This window comes from Pongo pygmaeus, chromosome 10 (genome assembly GCF_028885625.2).
Source record: "Pongo pygmaeus isolate AG05252 chromosome 10, NHGRI_mPonPyg2-v2.0_pri, whole genome shotgun sequence".
In the NCBI taxonomy this organism is placed as follows: domain Eukaryota; kingdom Metazoa; phylum Chordata; class Mammalia; order Primates; family Hominidae; genus Pongo; species Pongo pygmaeus.
This window is the reverse complement of record NC_072383.2, coordinates 55,927,930-55,947,537: the sequence shown is the minus strand read 5'-3', so window position 1 is coordinate 55,947,537 and position 19,608 is coordinate 55,927,930. Positions and strand designations below refer to the sequence as shown.

General features: G+C 40.5%; 1 long non-coding RNA gene across 2 annotated transcripts; it reads left to right on the top strand.

Annotated features, from left to right (window-relative positions):
- The first annotated feature begins 12,281 nt into the window (after positions 1-12,281).
- On the top strand, positions 12,282-15,454 carry LOC129010178 (uncharacterized). Of its 2 annotated transcripts, none has more exons than XR_008492940.2 (3): positions 12,282-13,332; positions 14,597-14,702; positions 15,000-15,454. It is a non-coding gene; the product is annotated as an uncharacterized LOC129010178 (long non-coding RNA). The 2 variants fall into 2 exon arrangements; XR_008492941.2 differs by having other exon boundaries at positions 12,282-12,573; positions 15,000-15,438.
- The last annotated feature ends 4,154 nt before the right edge of the window (positions 15,455-19,608 follow it).

Sequence of the window (19,608 nt, the reverse complement as noted above, 5' to 3'; positions counted from 1 at the left end):
AATTTTATTAAATCTATTGACTAATTTGGAGATAGATTACTTCTTAATGATATTGAGTCTTCTTGTCTTTGAAAATGATATGGCCGTTCATTTTTAAATGTCTTTCAATAAAGTTTCATGATTTTTTCTATAAAGATTTCACACATCTTTGATGAGATTTTTACCTAGGTACCTTTTATTTTGTAAACTATTATAAATGCTAAATGTTAAAAGTTTGTTTTTTAACTGTTCATTGTTGATGTATGGAAGTGTATTCGATTTTTGTATAATAGTTACATCAAAGAACCTTGTAAAACTCTTATTAAGTCTAATAATTTGTCTACAGACCCTTGGAAGTTAAGTTATATCATTTAAAAATAATTCTAATCTTTCTATATCTTCTCAAATTTTTATACTTTTTATTTCTCTTTTCTGGCCTGCTAGACTAGACAAGACATAAAGTTGAATAGAAGTGGTAACAGTGTACATTTTTGTCTTTTAAATAGAATTTTTTAACAATCCGTCATTACATATTGTGCCAGTTAATTACCCTTGTCTCAATAGCAAAAAGCAAAACAAAACAAATAATTCAATCAAAAAATGGTCAAAAGATCTGAACATTTCTCAAAAGAAGATGTACAAATGGCCAACAGTACATGAAAAAAATACTCAACATCATTAATCATTAGGAAAATTCAAATCAAAACCATAACAGGATATCACCTCACTCTACTTAAAATGCCTTGTATCAAAAAGACAGGCAATAGATGCTGGTAAGGATGTGGAAAAAGAGGAACCCTCACACACTACTGGTGGGAATGTAAATTCATGCAACCAATATGGAGAACAGTATGGAGGTTTCTCAAAAAACCTAAAAATAGAACTTTCATATGATGATCCAGCAATTTCACTACTGGGAATATATTCAAAATAAAGAAAATTAATGCCAAAATAAAGAAAATTAATGGGATTACGGTGGCTCACACCAGTAATCCCAGCACTTTGGGAGGCCAATGTGGGTGGATCACGAGGTCAGCAATTTGAGACCAGCCTGGCCAGCATGGTGAAACCCCATCTATACTAAAAATACAAAAGTTAGCTGGGCATGGTGGCGGGCACCTGTAATCCCAGCTACTCAGGAGGCTGAGGCAGGAGAATCACTTGAACCCAGGAGGCGGAGGTTGCAGTGAGCCCAGACCGTGCCATTGCACTCCAGCCTGGGCAAAGGAGCAAGACTCCATCTCAAAAAAAAAAAAGAAAGAAAGAAAATTAATATATCAAAGAGATATCTCATTCTCATATTTATTGCAGCACTATTCACAAATAGCCAAAATATGGAATCAACCTAAGTGACTGTCAACAAGTGAATGGATAAAGAAAATGTATGTATATGTACGTATGTATGTGTGTATATGTACATACACACAAGCACACACACAATGGAATATTATTTAGCCATAAAAAATGAAATTCTGTCATTTGCAGCAACATGGATGGAACTGGAGGTCATCATATTAAGTGAAATAAGCAAAGCACAGAAAAACACATATTGTATGTTCTCACTCATACGTGCAAGCTAAAAAAGTGAATCTCCTGGAATTAGAGATTAGTGGTTACCAGAGGCCCGGAAGGGGAAGGGGGAAGATGATAAGGGAAAAAAAGATTATAAATGTATTTACTGTCACTGAACAGTACATTTTGAAATGGTAAAGATGACAAATTTCATATGAATAATTTCCCTGAATAAAAAATAAAATAAAATTTAAGTGGAGTCAAGAGAAGGAGAAAGGAGCAGATATAATGACATAAGTCCCTGAATTCAGCCGTGCCTTAAGTCCATTCTTGTACATCCAGTTACATGAGCCAACAAATTATTTTTCTCCAAAATAAAAATAAAAAACAAGCAAACAAAAAAAATCTATTTTGGCTAAAAAAAAACTATAGGCAAAATATTGTTCGTTACGTTCTTAAACTTTCTTTTTAATCTCCACATCACCTATGGTTATGCTGTTTTGTTCACCCAAGCAACTTTTATTTGTGCCTTCTCTCCTTTTTTGATTGTTCTTCCCAGAGGAAGACTGTTAATTTTATTTATCTTTTCAAAAATACAACAATTATCTTTTTTGAGTCTTTCTGTGGTATCTTTATTTTCTTTTTCATTAATATACGCTATCTTTATTATAATCTTCCTTCTTGTTGAAGAAATTTGTTTTGCTACTATTTTTCTAATGTCTTAAGTTGCATGCTTCGTTCTTTAATTTTTAGCCTTTCTTCTTTTTTTAATATATACATTCATGGCTGTACATTTTCTTCAAAGTGTTGTTTGGATGCATCTTGTAAATTATTTGTTGTATATTCATTATTGCTCAGTATTTTGTTTTTCACTATAATTTTTGCTTTAATCCATAAATTACATAAAGTATATTCCAAAATTTCCTAAGACTGGTGGTACAGTGATCTGTGAATGTCTGTTGGACCAATAACACAATTAGTGTTATTAAAATTTTCTATATCCTTTTTGATTTTTTAACTGCTTTATTAATTACTGAGAAAAGTAGATTAAAATTTCCCACTCACCTACCAGATATGTCTGGCATGGTTGTCTCTTTACAGTTCCGTCAACTTTTGTTTTATGTATTTAAAAATGATATTAGTGTATATCAATTTAAGTTTTTATATCTCCCTGCTGAATCGAACCTTTATTGTTATGTAGAAACCCTCTTCATCTCTAATACTCTTTTTCTTGAAGCCTCTTCTGTCTGACTTAATATTGCTACATCATCTTTTTCTAATCATGTGGACTTTATTACAGTCTATGCTAAGAAATTGAAAATGGGTGACCATGTTCTGACCTCTTTGTTCAAGAGGCCCAAATGACTCCAGCCACATTTTTTTTTCCTCGATAGAATATGATAGCTTCTGAATCACTTACAGGTGGATTCTCCTTGCAGACAGCCTCCAGATAATCATATCTGCCATAACAGCAACATGGCAGGCTTTCCCACTCAGTGGTCCTACAAGCAGCCATAATAGCTTCTGTTTGGTGGCCCTATAAACTACTGTATATTAATATGGGCATTGCTGCTTTATCTCTGGTGGCTAAATTGTTATTATCTGAAAGTTTGATTGACAGGATTCCATCTGCCCTGAGCACTGAGGCCCCAAAAAGGATCCTATAGTAACAATTACTTTTTATCCATTAAAACACACAAATAACCACTTCAAAAATGTCTTCAGTTGCAACAGTATCCTTTTACCAACTCATTTATCAAGCTCATTATCAACATGAGTCTACTAACCTTACTTGAATAAGATTGCTACCATAGCTGATTAAACGAATGTGTTAGAAGACAGTTAAATGAAATTGAAGTGGATATCAAAGAGCTTTTATTTTAATCATGCATCTGTGCATGATGGGCATGATGGCATACTGTGGGTATGAGACATGACAGAGATGACACCATAAAGTGGAAGGCAAAAGTATGCTTTAAAATCAAGCCTCAGTTGTGTTATTTGGCAGCTATGTAACCTTGGGCACGTCAATTAATCTGCCTCGCCCTAGATTTCTTCATCTATAACATAGAGATACAAAGATCTACCTCAAAAGGTTGGTGTGGGGACTAAATTAAAATTTAAAGTATGTGAAAAAAATAGGTACTCAACAAATAAGTGTTCTCTTCACATTTCCTCCTAGTCTAGAGGAAAGAACCATCTTGAAAGCACTGATCTAATTGAGCTGATGTCTGTCAAATGAAAATCCAGGCCCTACTTTTTTTTTTTTTTTGGAAGAATCAGTCTTCTCCTACTACCCAGCAAACCAGTGGACCCAAAAGTTGAAAAAAACTGATGACAGACAAAAGCATGAAGATGGCATATTTGATGTCACTTTGGTTGTTTTTCCCAGAAGGCTTATACAGTGACTTAGTTGGGAAGCTTCCCAGTTTCCAGACCTTGAATGTGAAGTGTCATTGGCATGTCTGGCAGTAGTCTCTCATTCACTCCTCAATAAATAACACTGAATACAAAAAAGGCTTGTGTAAAAACTCAAAAAAAAAAATCAGTCTTCTAACAATGAACCAGCTTCACCCCTTTTCTAGCTTTACTGCATTCAAATCCACACTATCTCTAAGCAGAACATGGAACTGATTTAAAGACCAAAGTCTTACAATGTCCATAGGATTGAACTATAAAATGAAACTTTTATCATCAGATTTTAAGTAACAAAACTCTGCTGGTATTCCTCCATGTTAAATAAATTCCATGCACACATTTTGGAATTGTTAAAGCTAAAATCTAATAATTATTACATAGCCCAAAACCTCCTAGAGAGTTTTTAAGCTAGAATTCAGATGTTAGAGAGCAGCACCTGGTGGCAAGTTGTGATACTGGAGTCCACTGAGTCATTTAAGAAGTCAAACCACTGTGGCCAGTGAAAATTCCAGTGACCCAGAAGCAGTTCTACATTCAGAGAGCAATTCTCCTTCCCATCTCTCTGTCACCCATCCCTGCCCCCTCCCCACTGATCTTGGAATCACCAAGACCCATCAATTTGCCTCCCAAGCAGCTCACGGAGTCTTCCATGTTTCATCCCCATGCTCACTGCCCCAGTACAGGCCACCATCTTTTATTGCCTGGATTCCAGGAACAGCCTCCTAGGTGACTTCCCAGATTCCAACCTATGCTCCACACAGCAACCACGTGGCCCTTTTTATACAGCACCGTCATGATCACGTCACTCCTTGTCCAGTAGTTCCTTGATGCCTTCAGAATAGACAGGTAAGTATTTTATTACAGAATTACCAGATTCTTCTCTTCACCATGGGGCCTTTCTTCCCTCCCAGCATCATCTGTCTAGATAGCCCCCCTCCACTCTGAGTGTCGCTCAGCTCCCGTCATGTCACACACCCCTGCTCTATTGCTCTTACCTCCCTGTCTTCACACTGCTGTTCCCATTGCCAGGAGCTTCTTCGCCTCTGTTCTACTCTTCCATTTAACTCTCACTCATCCTTCAAGCTCAGCTTAGCTTTCATTCCTCTGGGAAGATTCTTTTGACCACTCTAAAATGGATTAGCTTCCCTTGCTCTGAATTCACACAGTAACTGTCCTTCTGCTATCAAAGCAATGATTTAATTGTCTGCCACCCCTTCTAGACTGTAAGCTTTGTGAAGACAAGACCCATGACTATTTTGTTCATCCCTGTAGCTTCAACACTTAACATAGTACCTCAGCAGGAACTTAATATTTGTTAAAGTGTTAGATTGAATTGAAATATAGTATATATTCAGTTGGACCATATAAAATTGCCTTCTTTAAGGTAAAAATTGTCAACTATTGGCAATTATATATATGCAACCTGATAGTTGCTACCAATATGGGAAAAGACAGGTATCTTAACAATTTATATATATTACTAATCAATAAATGTCTTTTTAAAAAATACAATCTTCTTGATTTTCACTGAAATCCATTTTCCTAGCCATAGACACAGTTAGAAACCCATTAATTCAGAAAATGACCTTCAAAAGGAAAACCCAAAGACCTGTGCCAGCAGATCTTTAAAAACACAACAGACAATCAAAAGTTAACTTTCTGACCTTGGAGTGTGTTTTGGCTAAAAATGACACTGACCTCATCGTGCCAACATGCTAATCATTCCCTGGACATGCATGCAAGGGAGCTAAATCTAGAACATTTTCCATTCTGCCAAATACTCATTGCAGCTGTTACATTATCCATCATTCAGTATTTCCCACAAGTGGACATTGCCACTCATTGTAACCAGCCCCAAAACTCTTGCCTCCATTTTAAAAGAGCAGTTCCAAAGAAACAAGCAGCTAGTTAAATAAATGCATCTGTGCTTCCACTGGAATCTTCTCATACTTTCCAATAAACATGTTCAGTGAGGTAGAACGGAATGGTGGGCTCCAGGACTAAAGGAAATCTGTCAAGCAGATGTTGCTTTTGTGCAGTTGACTATCCCTTAAAAGCTTCATATAAGACTAACAGAAAACAGAAGGCAAGAGTAGAGAGGTAATTTTCTTTAGCCTGTTTAGTGCTTTCTCCACTTTTGTATGAAGAGATAGCCTGGTTTAATTTCCAGGTGCAATGGATACCCCACAAGCATTCAGTGATTTGAATAGTTTATGTATTACACATTCCATATAAAAATTCCATACAAGAGCTGGGTGTAGGGGCACATGCCTGTAGTCCCAGCTACTCAGGAGGTTGAAGCAGGAGGCTCGCTTGAGCCCAGAGTTCAAGTCCAGCTTCAGCAACATAGCGAGAGCCTGTCTCTTAAAAAAAAAAAATCATACGTATTCTTGCTGAAATACACTGACTTGCTACTTCTACTTATTACTATTCTGGCTCAGAATGTCCTTTCTTACTTAACCTTTGTTTTCTGCATCATATTGGCTCCCAAATAATTATATTTTATGCTAAAACTTCTCCCATTTTCTTCTCAGCTAGATGTGATTTGAGGCAAACAGTTTAGAAAATCCATTTGCCTACAGCTTTGTTTTCGTTTATTTGAGGATGACATTTTTAAATGCAATTTTAAATTCAGTAGTTTCGCCTCTTCTTGTTAAATTTTTTTTCTTGAGGAAAAAAATGAGAAGTTTAAATCAATGTCACACTGAATGCCGAACTAAAGATCCACAAATGTCTTGACTGTCTCTTCTGCAGTCATCTCTCCTAATGTGAATATACAGTGTTTGAGGCAGGGAGAAATTTATCTCCTTCCAATGTATTAATTTGATATCTGTTTAAGACCTAGGCAAAACTATAATAGGTGGTTTAGAAATAGGCATGTTTTTGCCAGAAATCAAAATGCATAGTTGAAGCATATGGTATAATTTTGGTATTAAAAAAGGATCTATTCAATTATTACAACACAATTCCAGGGTAGTGGAAAGAGAAGTAGATTTGAGTCAGAAAACCTGGGTCCAAGCCATGACCCTCCATTTACCTGCTGTGTAGCTCTGAGCAAGTCTCTTAAACTCTCTGACCAGGTCTCCCTGCTCATGGCAGTAAGATTAATGTGATCATTGATGCTGTGTGGAAACAGAATGTAATAAATGTCACATTTATTTTTCTTCATTTTCCGAAATCAAATTATATCTGACCCTCTCCCTGTCAGGGACACCACTGGTGGCCTGCACAACATCCATTCCAATGTTCTCCCTAGCTGAGCCCTGATTTTTGTTCAGATGTCCATCATTTGCCACCCCAGCTCTAGCCCAGGTGAGTGAATCCTGAGTAGTCCCAACAGAGCACCTTGTCAGAAGGAGGATGGGGTGCAATTCTGGCCTGAGACACACAGGAAAGCAGAAAGCTTCTGGGAAACATTTCCTTCCATCTTTCAAGGAGACGCAGAATGAGATGGTCTCTTCTCCATTGGATACAGGCATCTCTAGATGTGAAATCAAGGCAGCAACCTAAAGCCACAAAGGACCACAGCTTGAAGACAAGACCAGTCAGTTGAAGATGGCAGAGAAGAAAGAGAGAATCTAGGTCCCTGGTGGCATTTTTGAGCCACAGGGTTAACCAACTCTTTAGCCCCCCGACCTTTGCACTTTGTGTTGTCTACAATAACAGAAGTTATTATTGTTAAGCCAGCTGAACCCAAGCTTTGGTTATTTGTAGCTAAAAGCATTATAACTGGTACATACCACAGCTCTCCAAGTTTGGCCAGAAGTCCAATACCAGTCATTTTTCAGAATCCTCTATCTTTGGATCAGAGAAGAATCCTGGGGCTTGAGGCCACCACTGCTGTGACTCCTTCCCAGGCCCTTGAGATTTATTCAAGAGTCTCCAGCTCCACTAACAACTTTGTAACCTCTGTACCAAGTTTGGCCAAAGGGATGATCACTGAGGTTCTTAAAGCCTCGGTCTAAAAAGTAACCCAAATAGTAATTCCCATGTGTGGCAGGCAAAATTTTGACTCCCAAGATCTTTACCACCTGGTGTTATACCTGTGTGTTACATTATATGGCAAAAGGGTCTTTGCAGATAAAATTAAGGTTGCAGACCTTAAAATAGGGAGATTATCCTGGATTACCCAGCAGCTCCAATGTATTCACGTGAGCCCTTAAAAATGAAAGAGGAAGGCAGAACAGTTCATCAGAGGTAAGGTGGAAAAAGAGGCAGGAAAGATTCAAAACCTGAGAGGGACTTGCCCTGCCATTGCTGGCTTTGAAGATGGAGGCATAGAACCAGGAGCCAAGGAATGCAGGCAGCCTCTGAAAGCTAACAGCCTTTAGATGGCAGCCAACAAGGAATTGGGGACCTCAGTCCTACAACCATAAGGAACTGAATTCTGCCAACAACATGAATGAACAAGGAAACAGATTCTCCCTGAGAGCCTCCAGAAAGGAAAGCAGGCCTGCCAACACCTTGATTTTAGCCTGAAGAGCCTCAGGTGAGCCCGCTAGACTTCTGGCATATGGAAGAACTGTAAGGTAACAAATTTGTATTGCTTTAAGTCATTAAGTTTATGGTAATCCAGTCTAAGCAGCAATAGAAAACTAACACACTACACGAGGTTCTGCCACATCTGGGTGCCCTGCTCCGGAAGGCTCATGTCTCTGTCACCCTCAGAATCTCCAGCCCTCCATTCCTCTTCACACTCTTGGGAATCAAACCACACACAAGCCATTCTCCTCCTCTACCTTTATGATATAAAATCTCCAAATACCCTACAGTCACAAATAGTTACACACATCCACACACTCACACAAACACACTGACCTCCCAAATTCAAAACACAGTGATGGGGTTGTCTTCCCTCTGCCAGACAAATATCCTCCCTCCAAAACACACCTCAAAATTAAAACTCTTACTTCTTTCCCTGGAAACTAGGAAAGAAACAGAAAAACAAAACAAAACAAAAGGCCACATTTTTCTGAATTAACTATGGAAATACCATTCATTATATTCTGTAATTCTTGATATTAAAGGTTTTATTAACTTCTTCTTCTTAATAAGGAAACAATATAATACCTTTGGGCATCTCATCTGTGAAAAGTTATCATATATTTCTTTTCAGGCTGAGAGAAACAGAGCCATTAAGAGTGTTAACTTTACTTTGAATAAACACAATAAATCCTGGCACCCAATGTAGTTTTTACTATTTTTCTTCTATCCTTTCTTACTGAAAAAAAAACAAACAAACGAACAAAAAGAAAAAGCAACAATAAAAAAAAAACACCTGACTGCCTTACAATATCTTCTGGTGCTATTTTTTACGCTCTCCACAAGTGCAATGGGCTTTATGATATTAGCCTGACCATATTCAAATTAGGTTGGGCCATTTGTTGCTTTTTATTGACCTTTACTGCTTTCACATTTTTCTGCATGTGACCGACATGATCAGTATCTATGACAATAAAAACTCCAATCAATTGATTTCTGTTTATGCAAATGTTTACACACAACACACACATACACAGGCATATATCTGATAATGGTTATAATATATATAATACTGCTTATGTGTGTATATTAATGTTAATATATAATATATATAATTTAATCTACCTATATTGCTATTATGAGTAAATATTATTTGCACATCCAATACCTATCTTGTTTATGCATTACCTGTGCTTTCCCAAGCCTGGTCTGAAAGGTAAAAATAAGATCGCATTAAAGTGAACAGTATTTCTCTGATTTTTCCTTCACACACTATTGTGGCCCCTTCACTTCCCCTTGGTGTCTTCCCAACTGTTTCCAGGAGCCATGGAGGTGTCCTGTGTGTGCCCAAGATCTCAGGCCTCCCAGTAGCCATGTAGTAATAACTGAAGCTGAGGCTCCCAAGACTCGTAGAAGGAGCCTTATGGTTGTTGCTGGTGTCAAGCTCCCACTGTGCTCCTCAGAGTCACTTAGCCAAAGCTACAGCACCTTAATGCTACCCTGCTAGGCCAAAGCTACAAAGCATGATGCTAGGTCAATGGTGCCCCAACACAGCAGCACCACCTGCATCCCTGCCACATTAAGATGTGGCCACTTTGGGCTGAGTGTCTAATACCACAGTCTCCAAAGCAGTGTTCCCAGGTGCTCCTGTGTCATCCAAATTCTTTAATGAATTCTAATTTCAGGTTCTCCTTCCAAGGACACAGTTCACAGTGGGGCAGAGGGCAAACTGAGTGACAGATCAAAAACTGGACTCCAAGTGATCTCCTTGCCTGGAATTTTTTTTTTTCTTTTTTTTTGAGACAGGGTCTTGCTCTGTCACCCAGGCTGGAGCTCACTGCAGCCTCAACTTCCTGGGCTCAAGCAATCTTCCCACCACAGCCTCCCAAGTACCGAGGAGTACAGACGCGTGCCACCACACCCAGCTAATTTTTTATTTTTTGTAGAGATCAGGTTTCACCATGTTGCCCAGGCTGGTCTCCAACTCCTGGGCTCAAGCAATTGTCCCACCTCAGCTTCCCCAAATGCTGAGATTACAGCCATGAGCCACTGCACCTGGCCTGGAATTTTCATATGGTACTAAAATTGTGTGCCTGACTCCCTGTTCCCTTGGGTTGAGTTCTTTCTCATGGGACTGCACAGTTTCTGCTGCAAATAGGATCATTCCCTAATTTGTTCAACAAGTATTGAGGGCCCATCAGGTGTCAGGCACTATGCTGACTGTACGTACAATGGTTAAAAAAAAATGGACTCAGACAGCTCTGGCTCCATGACTTAGCAGTGCCCCAGACATGTTTAAATCCTGGGGTGGGGGAGAAAACCTAGGACTCAAGCTGGGACCATGGAAAGAGAAAGAAAGGAAGAAACAAGAAAATAGAGAAGATTTTCAAATATATGATAGAGGAATACAAGTATATCAAAAGAGATGCATGGACCTTGCTCTATTTATATGTATTTAGTTGTTCAGAATTACATTTTTATTTGTGCTCTAGGTACATAAATAATGCTACAAGCAGTATGAGCATTGTTAGTGGGACTTAAGAGCTAAGCAGCAGCTTAGCACCCCATTAACTTTGTGTTATAATCTTATGAACAAGCTGTATGGCTTTGAGCAAATGTATTAACTCATTGCTTCAAACTTTATATGAATTATTGTTTGCAGACATAGAAGTCACATCCACAATATTGTAAGTTTTAGGAATAGAGATGAGGAAGTGAAGAAGAGAGCAGGCCTCCCATTGTAACCAGGTGGAGCTTATCTGTATGCTCATATTTTTCAACTTATGACTTTCTGAGCTTGCTTTAATCATTCCCTTCATGTCCAATACCTTTCTTTCTTTCTTCCCATCTATTATCCAGACCCTAGCGTAAGTTCTATATGGCTAAAAAAAAACAGTCCCCCAAAAATGTCCATGCCTAATTATTAGAATCTGTTAATATATTACCTGTCATGGCAAAAGAGACTTTGCAGATGTGATTAGGAATCTTGAGACAGAAAGATGTCCTGGTTCTCCAAATGGGATCAATGTCATGACAAGGGTGTTTATAAAGGGAAGCAGGAGGGTTAAAGTGAGAGAAGGTGATGTGACAGCAAAAGCAGAGAGAGATTTGAAGATGCTATGCTGCTGGTTTTGAAGATAAACATGTATTCTTACATAATAATATATATTTTATTTGTGTGATTGGGGTAGGGATGGAAAAGGTGCTCCAAGTCTGCAAACCTAAGGGCCTGTCTAGCAATGCCCTCAGAGTTCAGCCCATGGAGGTCCAGCCTAGACTGGCCTTAACCTCTCACTAAGTTATGTTTTGTAGGTTGTACTAGAAGTCACTGAGGTTTGGAGAACTATAAACATTTTTAATTCAAATATGTTATCTGGGAAAATAATATGTTATGCCAGCATTTTTCAAATATTTTAGCCACAGAAACCTTTATTTAAAGTACTTTTATATACAGTTATGATTGGCCAATTAAATATAATATGAATTTTAATTTTTTTAATAAAAATAATAAATAAAATATTTTAGGAAACCCCAAAGAGATTAAAGTGGATCTACTGAAATTGAAGGGAGTGGGGAGAAAGTGGACCCTAACTAGTTCAAGTTACAAAGGGGTCCTCAAGAGAAGAAAAACAGCATCAGAACAAGAGAGGAAGTGTAATATTGTGATACAAGAAGAAATATATATTTGGTCTCTGTCCCCATTTCTGGAGCTAATATTTGGTCTCTAACACAGTTCCTGACACAGATCTCCTAAGACCTCTGTAATTTCCTGAGTGATAGGAGCTTCTGGCACAGAGATCCAAAATCCCTTGGAATTTCTTGGGTGATAGGAGCATCTTCTGTTCTAATGAGGTAACAGTTGGTGGGGGCTGGTTGCTAGGGGAACCAACAATGTGATTGGAGGGTTGGAACTTTCAGCCTCACTCCGTGACTTCCTGGAAGGGGAGAGGTGCTGAGGTTGAGTCTATCCCCAATGGCCAATGATGTCATCAATCATGCCTAAATAATGAAGCCTCCATAAAAACTCAAAAGGATGGGATTTGGAGAACTTCTGGAATGCTGAGCATGTAGAGGTGCCTGGAGAGGGCATGGAAGCTCCACATGCCTGCCCACATACCTTGCACTATGCATCCCTTCCATCTGGCTGCTCATCTGTATCCTTTGTAATATCCTTTATAATAAGTAGGTATTATGGTTTGGATGTATGTGTCCCTCCAAAATTCATATGCTGGAACTTAAACTCAAAGGTAATCGTGTTAAGAGGTGGGATCTTTGGTGAAGTGATTAAGTCAAGAGGGTTGTACACTCATGAATGGGATTAATGCCCTTATAAAAGAAAATGAAGGGAGTGCCCAGCCCCTTCAGCCCATTCTACCGTGTGAGGATGCAGCAAGAAAATGCCATGTTGGAAGCAGAGAGTAGCCCTCACCAGACACTGAATCTGCTGGTGCCTTGATCTTGAACTTCCCAGTCTCTAGAACTGTAAAAAAAAAAGTGTTTATTATTTATAAATTACCCAATCTAAGGTATCTTTTATAGCAGCCCTAACAGACTGAGACAATAAGTAAATCTAAGTGTTTTTCCCCGAGTTCTGTGAGTCACTCTAGTTAACTAATCGAATCCAGGGAAAGGGCAGTGAGAACCCCCAATTTATATAAAGCCAGTTGGTCAGAAATACAGGTCACAACCTGGGACTTGTGCTTGGCATCTGAAGTGTGGGGCAGTCTTGTGGGGCTAAGCTGTTGGATCTGATGCTAACTGTGGATAGACAGTGTCAGAGTTGAATTATAGAACATCCAGCTGGTGTCCACTGGAAAACTGATTCTGGCTGGTGGGGAGAAATCCCTACATATTTTGGTGACCAGAGGGGAAGTATTCTGCAATGAGGATGACAGAAGGAAAAGCAGTTTGTTTTTTTTCCTCAGGACATATCACATAATGGTAAGGGCTCATGATCTGGAGCAGACTACCTGAGTTCAAATCCCAGCTCCACCACTAACCAGTTATGTAATTTGTTGAGCACTTACTATCTGCCAGGCATTGTGCTAAGTGCCTTGCATGTATTAATATTATCTCATGAGTAAAAAGACACAGAGAGGTTGAGTGTCTTATCCTAGATCTCACAGAAGAGCAGGGATCTTAACACAGGCATCTCATTTCAGAGCCCACATTCTTAACCACTACACTGAAGTACTTTTTTTTTTTTTTTTTTTTTTTTTTTTGAGACGGAGTCTCGCTCTGTCGCCCAGGCTGGAGTGCGGTGGTGCGATCTCAGCTCACTGCAAACTCCGCCTCCCGGGTACACGCCATTCTCCCGCCTCAACCTCCCGGGTAGCTAGGACTACAGGCGCCTGCCACAACACTCGGCTAATTTTTTGTATTTTTAGTAGAGATGGGGTTTCACCATGTTAGCCAGGATGGTCTCGATCTCCTGACCTTGTGATCCGCCTGCCTCAGCCTCCCAAAGTGCTGGGATTACAGGCGTGAGCCACCGCGCCCAGCCCCAGTACAATTCTTTTACAACCATTGTTTTAAGCTATATACATCTCTATTAGTGAGGGTTCTACAGAGAAACAAAACTAATAGGGTACAAATTCACATAGAAAGAAATTTATGTTAAGAAACTGGCTCATGTAATTAAGCTGGCAAGTTTGAAATCTGCAAGGTGGACCATCAGGCTGGAGACCCAGGAAAAGCTGATATTGTAGTTCACGTCCAAAGGCCATGGCAGAATTCCCTCTTGCTTGGGGGAGGTCAATTTTTTGTTCTATTTAGGCCTTCAGCTGATTGGATAAGGCCTACCGAAATTTGGGAGGGCAACCTGCTTGACTCAAAGTCCACCAATTTAAATGTTAATATTGGCCTAGCACGGTGGCTTATGCATATAATCCCAGCACTTCAGGAGTCTGAGGCAGGCAGATCACTTGAGGTCAGGAGTTCAAGGCCAGCCAAGCCAACATACAGTGAAACCCTGTCTCTACTAAAAATACAAAAATTAGCTAGGGGTGGTGGCACACACCTGTGGTCTCAGCTACTTGGGAAGCTGAGGCAGGAGAATCACTCGAACCCAGGAGGCAGAGGTTGCAGTGAGCCAAGATCACGCCACTGCACTCTAGCCTGGTTGACAGAGCGAGAATCTGTCTCTCAATAAATAAATAAATAAATAAATAAATAAAAAATAAATGTTTATCTTATCCAAAAACAGCCTCACAGAAACACCCAGAATAATGTTTGACCACGTATCTGGGCACTGTGGCCCAGCGAAGTTGGCACATAAAATTAACTATCACAGCATCCATCCATCAAAACAGGTAAAAAGACTCAGAGAAGGTGGTAATGGGGAGACAGGGAAATGTTTGGACATGGAGTAGCCCAGCAGGACCAGCCTGAGAGGCCCCTTTTACATGGTGATGGCCAGGGACCCACTAAACACACCAGCACCCAGTGAAGGAAACAACAATAGGGGTGGGGGTAGAATAGCAGACTCATTTGGCCCACACATTCTCTCAGGCCCTTCTTACTAAACCTCCTATCTGTAGGGATAGTGTGAAAGGATTTGGCAGTGTCCTGTATGAGAAACCTCACAAAGTTTGGATTGTCTTTTACAGCCATGAGCTGAAGGCCCATTTGGTCAGGCACTTTTCAGTTTGGGATGTGACATTCTTGGATCAGGGGGATCTGAAGATCTTCTGTAAAGCACTACTTGGTTTCCATCAAGCTGTGGAAGGAGTGCTCTTGGACACTAAAAAAAAACACCTTCTCACTTCCACATTTGGGACTGTCAACTCAAGAATGCAAGGAGAGTTATACAGAAAACACCTCATTTGGAGTTATTTACTCTAACTGCTCAGCATTGTGAGAACAAGTTCATTCTTGTACCTTTCCTCCATGGATTTGGGGATCACAAGGGACTTACCCATCATTGGAGTGGCCACAGTCTGAACAAGTTCCACCCACTGCCTGAGAGTCCTGCCCTGAATTTTAGACTTTGATCATAAAAAAAAAATGGATAATATAATTTAACAGTGAATAAATTAGGTATCAATGAAGCTGGCTTCAAAGCAAAATGTATCCATGTCGGTTGAAATATTTTGCTAAGTTGTCAGTGTACTAGCTTCCTTTCCAACCAAATGGGTGCAGGAAAATCTGCATCTGGAAGAGTACAGGATTCAAAGGAGAGGGTAGAGTTAGGCACAGAAACCATAAAACCTGACATGAGTTCAAACCTTGGCTTTGCCACTGCAAAGCCAAACTGCATGACATTAGGCAAGTCACCTAGTCTCCTTGTGCCCATCTGAAAAATGCACCGCAAGGATAAGGCCAGCATATGGGCCCTGCCAGGCAGCTGAGGACATGGCATGGCTTCCCCACCAGGCATATGTCAAGGTCATAGGGGAAAGCAGAGGAATCCCAGGTACGAAGCAGAATCAGGAAGAAAGGGTCAGGTAAGGAGACACCACAGAGATAATCAGGGGAGGGCCACATCTCAGGAACTTCAGATGGTGCCTGAGAACTAGTTCATGGTGACAGAGCAGTCATGGAGCCATTTGCAGACCTGCTGGCCTTTCCATACATAATTACACTGAGCAATTATTATAAATAATTGGAATGGCCCTGGAGAGGTAACAGGACCAAAAGAAGTTGCCTCTTGATAGCAATTTCATATGTAGCAGGGTTGCAATTCACTTACACTACCTTCATAAATCCAGAGAAAATGAAGTTTCAGGCCGGGCATGGTGGCTCATGCCTGTAATCCCAACACTTTGGGAGGCCGAGGGGTCGGATCACAAGGTCAGGAGTTCGAGACCAGCCTAAACATGGTGAAACCCCGTCTCTACTAAAAATACAAAAATTAGCTCGGCATGGTTGTGTGCGCCTGTAATCTCAGCTACTTGGGAGGCTGAGGCGGGAGCATTGCTTGAACCCAGGAGTCAGAGGTTGTGGTGAGCTGAGATCGTGCCATTGCACTCCAGCCTGGGCAATAAGAGCGAAACTCCATCTCAAAAAAAAAAAAAAAAGAAAAAAAGAAAATGAAGTTTCAGTGTTTTCTTATAAATTAATCTCTCTAAATTCCCCATTCCTCTTGCAAGCAGAAAGAGGGAACTAGAGATTTTAGTTCGATTCTAAAATTACAGGCCATCCCAAAATCTGAACAGAGTCCTTAGGTAATGTGATGTCTTTGGGATAAAAGCCACTCCATGTCCTCAGCTGCCTGGCAGGGCCCATATGCTGGCCTTATCCTTGTGGTGCATTTAGGTGACTTGCCTAATGTCATTCAGTCTTTCAGATGCCCGACCTTCCTTTCTTCCTTCGTTCCTTCCTTCCTTCCTTCTCTTCCTCAAGATGATGTTCAAGGAAGGGAAAGGTCCTTGATTCCACATGGCATCCCTTGCAGCAAAATGCCTAGACTGGGATGCTTCTGGAGAGTGACCCTCATGGAGCAGCCAACATCTGGAGGAGTGTTAGTGTCTCCTGCAGAAGCTAGGCTGGGCTGGACTGGGCCGGGCTGGCCCCTTGCATCTCCACAATGGCCTGGTGATTCTCCCTGGCTACTCACTCAAGCTCTGCCACATCCTTCAACCACCTGCTGGGGGTCACCTTCCTCACGTCTTGCTGGGTTCTAAAGCAGGCTTGTTTGCATCTTGTCCAGTCCCTTTCACTATCCCTCCTGGGGCTGGGAGAGGTACATGGGCACATCTGGGTCTCCTCCACACCTCACCACATGAATTGGTACAAGAGTTGCCTGGGAGAACAGAGTAATCCAGTTCCCTTCTAGAGTCTCACACCTAAACTGAAACAAATCTCCTCCACCCCATTCTTGAATGTCTTATCCCATATACCCATCTCCCCACTGCCTCCCAAACCTCTATCTTTTTCTTCCCACAATCCCCCACGCCAGAAGGGGTAAACTTTCACTTACTTCTGTAGGGGAAGAAAGATTTCTTTTCTCATTCTTCACCAGGTTCATGGCTGAGGCACCTATAAGAAAAGCCTGATTAACAAAAAAAAAAGCACACGTTTATCTAATATAAGTTTTATGTGACATGAGGGCCTTCAGAAATGAAGACCCAGAGAAACAGGAAAACCTGTATATTTTTACACTTGAGTTTGTTGAAGAATGGACAGTCATGGAGAAGTATGATTGGACAAAGGAGGTATGACTTAATGGGAATAAACTTGGAGGAACTTAGTAAGGCAGGTTTGTTTGTTCAGATTCTTCTGTGTCTTCAGAGATAAGGATGTTCCTTTCTTCTGGGTATAGGGAGGCTACCTCCTGAATGAGGATGTTATGACCTGCTTTAGGGAAGAAGGATCCGAGAAAGTCAGAGAGTGCCCTTCCTGGGTTTTATGACCTGCTTCAGGGGAGAGAGGGAAGGGTAAGGTGAGGGAGACATTCCACTTCTGCAGTTTTCTCAAATGCCAGGCTGCCATATTTTGATGTTTCTGTGCCCCATCACTTCCCTTTCCTCTCTTACTGAGACTAGGCTGTTGCCACTTTCTCCTCCTCCTCCCAGGTTCTTAGCTCATGGCTAGGTCTTACTAATAAGTAGAATTCAGGGGAGAAAAAGATGACAGGAGTTAAATTTGGATCTTTCTCATAAATATGAAACTCATTATCCTGAGGAAAAAAGATCTCTCCCAAATTCTCAGAAAGCCCCCTTAAAAACAGGCAAGGAATTATTTCAGGGTGTCCTTGTAAAAGTCAGCACAGATGGCATTTGAATTTGTACATCATTGGCATGCATAAGTATATCTATAGCAACAAGGTATGCAAAACTTGTAATTCCCTAGACTTTGACCACAGGAGAATAGGATGTGACTGTTATGCTAATGATGTCATTAATATCATGAATACAATTAACAAATGAAGTCAATTATCACTGGCAAGCATTCATTACAAAGAGATAAGTTGCTGTGCTCCAACTGCACAAGTAACTATTTTGCTACGTTTGTCCGGAAGCTCTCTTTTCATCTTTGCTCATTTATTACCACTAAATGTATAAATGCCTGGGAATGTGGACTCAGCTCATTACTTATATATATTACCTTGATTATAATTTGACCTCATGTACACTTCAGTTTGAAGAACCCTACAAAATACCACTTCTATTTATAACACAGCCTCATCTGCCAAGCCTACAGGAGAAAGCCTAATTGGAAAGAATAAAAGGTTACTTTGCGTGTAAACTGCACATTCATTTAGTCATCGATTTTATTCTTTCTAATTATCAGTGGTTGTGCATCTCCCAGTAGCTTGGATATAGTTTGTTTTCCTCCTAATAATTCCTGAGAAATAGAAACTCTAATGATCAGATCAGTCATTGGGAAGTGTGGTCTCAATGTGCAGTTTATTGGGGCTGTCAAAAATTAATTTCAGGATTCAAACTTAAACTGCCATAAGACTGTGGTTCTGAGGCCAAATGCCTATTTTTATGTGACTCTTTCACTATCTGTATCATAAGAGCTGCATGTTCTTTGTAGTTTAAAACAAAATAATGGTCTTACCAGAAGTCCCACAATTAAATCTTGTTGCAGGCAGCTTTTCTTGCTGCCCATCCATAAGAAGTGAAACGGTTCTCAGACGTGGATTTTAAACTGTTTGAAGAAATGAATGAAGCTGACCTCTACTGGGAGCCATCTCAGTTCCCAACCTGCAGCAAGCACAGCTGCCTCGCTCTCTCCTTCTGCCCACCTCAGCTTGCCTCCCCATCCCTGAGTCTCCCTTGTATTAATTAGTCATTTCTTGCTGCCCTAACAAAGTACCACAGACTGGTGGCTTACACCAGGGGTCCCCCAACCCCCAGGGCCACAAACCGGTACCAGTCCCTGCGTGGCCTGTTAGGAACTGGGTCACACAGCAGGAGATGAGCTGCAGGCAAGTAGGCTAAGCTTCATCTGTATTTGCAGCCACTCCCCACTGCATGAATTACCAGCTGAGCTCCGCCACCTGTCAGATCAGCAGCAGCATTAGATTCTCATAGGAGTGCAAACCCTATGGTAAATTGTGCATGCAAGGGATCTAGGTTGTGCATTACTTATGAGAATCTAATGCCTGATGATCTGTCACTGTCTCTCATCATCCCCAGATAGGACCATCTAGTTGCAGGAAAACAAGCTCAGGGCTCCCACTAATTGTACATTATGGTGAGATGTATAACTATTTCATTATGTATTACAATGTAATAATAATAGAAATAAAGTGCACAGTAAATGTAA